Below are 6,000 nucleotides of genomic sequence, written 5' to 3' on the forward strand. Positions count from 1 at the left end.
TCTTAATATGACAATATAAGTAATAATTACATTAACAAGGTCTTATCAATTTAGCAAAATACAAATTTTGAATATCTACTGCATATTCATTAACAGTAAAAGCAAACCCTTTAATGAATTCCTGGATATTTCACTGAGTTGCAGCCTCATCCAGAGTCCCTGGTCTTTTCTCTGACATGCCTCCTTCTCTACCATTTTCTATGTCAGCTGTAAGCAAAAATTCAGGCATCATAGATTAACTGTGTACAGAAAACACTCCCAGAAGTAAGCCATTCCACAGAAGGACGTGCAAAACACATTGTTCATGAGTTTCAAGTTCTTTATTTGCTATATGCAATCGGTCTACATGCAATAGAGTCACATGTAAAATAGAGATGATGATGGTAATAATAACAGCTACTCTTAGTGTTGTTTTGAGAGTTAAATGAACCAATACACGTGAAGCACTTGGAAACTTCCTAGCACATAGTAAGAACTCTAAGTGCTATCCACTATTACTTTCACCAGGGTTAACTTGTAATTAACAGAAAACTTGATTAATGATGACTTAAACCATAAAAACTGTACATGCTCTTTACTTAACAAGAAGTCTGTCGGCCCAGGGTTGGCTCATAGCTCAGAGGTACTCTCAAGGACATGGGCCCCTCCCATCCTCTGCTTTGCATTTCTCAGAGTGTTGGCAACATCCTGCCTCACAGTCACGAAAGGGCTGCCTCAATTCCACGTTCTTCAGATAACAGCATTCAAAATGGTAAAGTAAGGGAATGAGACAAAACTAAAAAGAGAGCGGAAGGGGAGCTTTCACCTACTAGATATTTATCTTTTCAGAAGAAAAGTATTTCCCCAAACTGGCTATCAAATGTCTTCTTTTGTCTCATTGGTCAGAACAGGGTCACATGCTCACTTTTAGACCAATCACTGAGAAGAATGGGATTGACAAGCTTGCTTTTCTGGGGCTGGGCCTTTTGTTGCTTGATCGAAACCAAGTTTCTATTGCCAAGGAAAACAAGCGAATAACCACTGCGTATGCAAATAATACCCTACACAAGCATTTATTTGTTGCCTACTATGTGCACAGCTTGTGTTCCTACTAAAACTGCACAAACTACCAAAAGAACAAGTGACATTCCTTGCCTTTGAGGTCCTGTTTCCTTGCTGTCTTGAGACCGAGGGCTGCTTCTGCCAGCCCCTGCCAAGTCACTAAACCATAGCCTGCAAGGCCTCCTTCCCGATCTGCTCACTCTGAGCGTCCTCATTTATTCTCACAAACACATTTCATCTTCCTTTTCTTGGTCACATCCTTGCATTGCATCTCAAAGTGTTTCATACTCTACATTGCCTCTCTACTTTTACATAGTGACAACTTAAGGGTTGCACATAGAGCCAGTGATCCAAAACTCCACGTTTAGAATCTCTGAGTACCCCAGATAACCAGGGGCAGATCTCATTTATCATTTTTGTTTTCTGTCAAGGGCCTACTGTGAGCCAGGCACTTTCACAAAATTTCCATTAATTCTCACCAAAAGAAAATTCTATGAAATACAGGATTCAGATAAAGGAAAGAGCGATTAAGGCAGATTAAGTGATTTGTGCAAAACCATCAGCTATAAATAGGAAAAATAATTACTCCTTCACGAGCATACTGTGTGAGCTAAGCACTGTCCTAAGTGCTACATGTGAATTCATTCCTTTAATTCTCTTAACCACCCAATGAGGAAAGCATTCACTCATAGCAAACACTTACCAAGCACCCTCTACCTGCCATTCTATAGATTTAAAAAAATCAGTGGTTTCAAAAGCTAAGTAACTTTAAGTTCGCCCAGCTAGAAAGCAGCAGGTATTGAAAGCTGGGTCTGTCGAATTCCAAAAGCTTTGTGTTAAAGCCCCACCCACCAGGGAGCCCTACCTCCTGCGCCCATTCCATAATCCTACCTTAGGGGTTAAACACTATGAAATTTCGTTCTCTCCCCTTTCTCTGTGAGGTGATCTCCAAGTAGTTCGTGATTGGCTTGGCTGTCTAAAATAAAGCTGGGAGCTTATGAGAAAATACTTAGCAAAGTAGCCACTCACCTACTTCCTTCTGAGAGTAGGGAGGCAAAGATAACTAATCTCTATCAAGCTTAAAGAAATGGGCTCCTTGGGGAAGTAGATTACCAACATTTATGACATTTTTGCTCCTTTCCCAAGCTACACATTAAACATTAACACTGGGATTAACAAAATTTGGCCAGGCGCAGTGGCTCACACCTGTAATCCTAGCACTCTGGGTGGCTGAGGTGAGAGGATTGCTTGAGGCCAGGAGTTCAAGACAAAATCATGCAGTTCCCCATTATGCCCAGGCTACATTTTGTTGATCTATGTTTTAGAAATAGTATGGCCAAGGGCTCTGCTCTAAACCATTAAATTATTTCCTGTAAGCCCCAGATTAGAGCTTGCCAGGAGAGAGGTTTAATAATTGGTAACTGCTTAAACTTTACCCCTGAAGGAAGCCTCTGTCCCTGCTTGTCTTTCTCATGTCCCCTTGTTCCTATAGCCTCCTGCTCAGAAACTGACCGGAGCCTCTCGGCAGGGGTACGCAGCTCCAAGGAGCTTTCTTTGCCTGTTTCCAGCACTGCTAGAGACTTAGAAGTGGAAGGTGTGGAGGAATATTTCTTTCTTGTGTTCATTCTCTCTTTTTGTTTTGTTCTTTCTTTTGTTGCTGTTGTTTTGTTTTAGGTACCTAGATTTTAAACATGCCATGGGTCAAAATATGGCCAGATCCTTTCCTAAGATGCACTACTTTTCCTGCAAGGAGGGAGGTTTCAGAAAGTAAAATCAGATATCTGCCCTCTTACGCTAAATCCATGGCTCTGCAGGGCTGGTCCCAGTGGCTGGGAAATGATGTGTTAGAAAAGCGTGTGTGATCATCAGCACAAACCGGGGAACAACCCACCAAGTTAAAACAAGCTGGAATGATAGGCCCAGTGACCAAGGTATTTCAGATGGACCAAAGAACTATATAAAATGAATGATTAAAGAAAACAATGTAGTAATTTTCACAGTTTTCTTTCATTTGGATACCAAAACAGAAACACACACCAAAAACAAACCAACCAAAAACCCAGAATATTATTTGCCAAGTTCATGTGTGGGGGACAAAAATCATGAGGTAGATTTTTAGGGCCTTTCACACTAATGGAGACATTTAGGGCTTCCTAATTCTGAAGCCCCAACTTTCTCTTTGTGAGACAGATTTGTGATAGACTAGAGAATTGTCTCTAAGGTTACCATTAGGTCAAGAAAACAGCTCCCATTCTCTTTACAGGTAGGTCTGTCTGTTATGGTACTAATTATACCACATTGTTCTGTAATTAGCAGGGAAAGTTTTTTTTCTGTCTCCTACCACTAGATGAATGTAAAGCCAGCTATTAACCCAGCACTGGGCCAGAATTAAGGCTTTGAAATGAATAGTTAGATTTCAAAGACCCAACCCAAATTTCAAATGTTATTGCTGTAAAAAATAATTTTCAAAATCATCATGATTCTATGATAGAAATTCCCAGCAATCAGTCAACCAACCATATTAAGACAACACAACTGTATTTTAATAATATTTAGGATAAGACTCTTGGGCACCTATCTAAGATTTGTTGACTGTAAGACATGTGTGATCTGAAAGGATGAATGTTTTTAAATATTTGTTAAGTGACCACATAAATACTGAATTATTGACAAAAGTCAGCTTTTTGGTGAAAACAACAATATATAGGCAATCACAATAATAGTGGAATCTCCTCCTGGAGGGTGCCTCCACAATCAATCTCAGAGAATTGTGGAGAGTCTGCTGGGAGGACCTTCCCCACAGAAACCATCCATTGTGGAATGGTAGCTGTTGTGTACCTGCCTTTTCCAGCAGTGAGTGGGCATCTGAGATATGGAACGAAAAGAGTTTAAAGGATAGAATATTTTTGCTCTATGTAATTAGAAAAAGGTGGTATCATAGACTTAATGCTCAAACAAGCAAAAATAAGGCAATGCATGAATGAATGAATGAATGAATGAATGAATGAAAAGTGTGTTCCTTCAAACCAAAAGACAAAACAAGAAAATGTATAGGACGGTGGAACAGAGGGAAGAGGAGAGGACAGGAGGAAGGAACCCCTAATTCTGTTAGTTGGAAGATGCCATTGTGAGAGGAAATGAGGAAAAAGGGATGGATTGAAAGAAAGAACAGGATATAGTGAGAGAGCTCTAGGAGAAGCAGTCTGCTCATTTTTCCACATCTGTTGGGCTTGGGAGAACCTCCCCAAGCAGGTTCATCCCACCTTTGGGAGAGAGGCTCAGAGAAGCAGCTTGGCCAGTGATGTATGGTTTTCTGATTTTGCTTTTCCACTGCTAGATAACAGCCCATGAATGGAGGAATTTACCAACATAATCATGCTAATCCTCCCTATCCAGCCCGGGATGGAACTCTCTTCTTTCCAAGAGAGATAGGCACCCTCCAATCCTTTCAGTGCTCAGATCCTGCCTGCACTGGATAGCCTCCAAGTCTCAGTATTTAAAAAAAAAAAACTGAATAAGGAACCAACTGAGTGGGAAACAGTATTGTTTTTGGAACAAAGCCCATCGCACCAGGTCATTGGCCATCCAGGAGAGAGACCTGAGTCAAGCCCATCTCTTAATTAAGAGAAATTTTCTCCAAGTAGTTGTATGGTTGAGTCATTCCATGAAATTTTTTTTAAAAAGGCAGAAATAGTAGGATGAAAGATCATTATATACCACTACTCTCCACCTACCCTTCCCTCTGCCCAATTGCTCCAAGAGAAGACGTTCTTTGTAAGGAGCTCAAAGTGTGAATGGCAGGAAAACTCTGGAGTTGAGACAGATTTCTAGTCTGGAAACAAAGCACAGCTAGTATAGTGAGAATTGTTCCCTACCGCAGAGGAAACCAACTCCGTGCTGCCAGCTGCCAGCCCTAGTCCCTTAGATAACCACAAGGAGTTAACATTTGCTAAGTGCTTAGTATGCGGGCTAAGCACTTATATGCATTATCTCTTTTGAGAATCTTTTTGGAACAAAGATTTGTTACTTTCATGCCTAGAGCACAGAATGTATGATAGAGATTCTTATTTTCAGAGAAATTATTTCACCAAAATAATTACAGCTACCTCACCAGCTGCTTCGCAAGCCCTGATTTTTTTATTTTTGGCTCCGCAACAAGCCAAAAGAGCATAACACAGTCCTGTAAACCCAAACTTGCAGTTGTCCTTGTCTCAATCTCACACTCTTGTTTGCAAACGCAGCCTTTGCATAAGAGGCCGACCTCACTGGGTGTGGCCGGCATGCCCAGACAGAAGACATGAACATTTCTTTTAGGGAGTTAGCATCTGGGGCAACCTCAGAGCAGTGTCACCGTGCGGCCGGTGTCCCAGATCTCAGGATGAAAGCTGAGGTTCTGATTAAGTTGAAGGAGAGAGTATCTGAGAACAAAAAAGGGGGAACCTGACCACTGGTTCATGTGGATCAATTGTCAACTGGAGAAGCCAGTTCAGGCCGGAGAGAGGCAGGAGCTGTATCATGTGACAGCTGTGGATCACGACAGAGTCAAGCTTGGGTTTCCCAGCAAGCCTACCGGTGCACCAGGGGAAACCCAGCCAGCCCACGGCAGTGCCACACAAACCCAGACCAGGAGGGCTGTCCAAATGTGGCACAGAAAGCAGCGGGTACAGTCAGCAGCCCTGAGACAAACACTCCTCACAAACACAGTGCCAGCTGGGCTGCCTCGCCAAGAGCAAACGTGATTCTTCTTGCGATTAGTTCAGGAACTTGCCTTCCAGAGATTCAAAGAAATCAGCTCTGGAGAGGTTGGATGCAGTTGTAGAAAGAAAAATGCCCGTGCTTTGGAGAGAATGTTGTACATGTACTTGACCCAGTTACAATTCCCCTTTTTCTTTTTTCCTGCCTGCTCAGGAGCCTATGTCTTTCCTTACTTGAAAGAAATTTTTCTTTTGCAGTGGGATT

The sequence above is a fragment of the Microcebus murinus genome, chromosome 11, assembly GCF_040939455.1.
Source record: "Microcebus murinus isolate Inina chromosome 11, M.murinus_Inina_mat1.0, whole genome shotgun sequence".
Taxonomy (NCBI): domain Eukaryota; kingdom Metazoa; phylum Chordata; class Mammalia; order Primates; family Cheirogaleidae; genus Microcebus; species Microcebus murinus.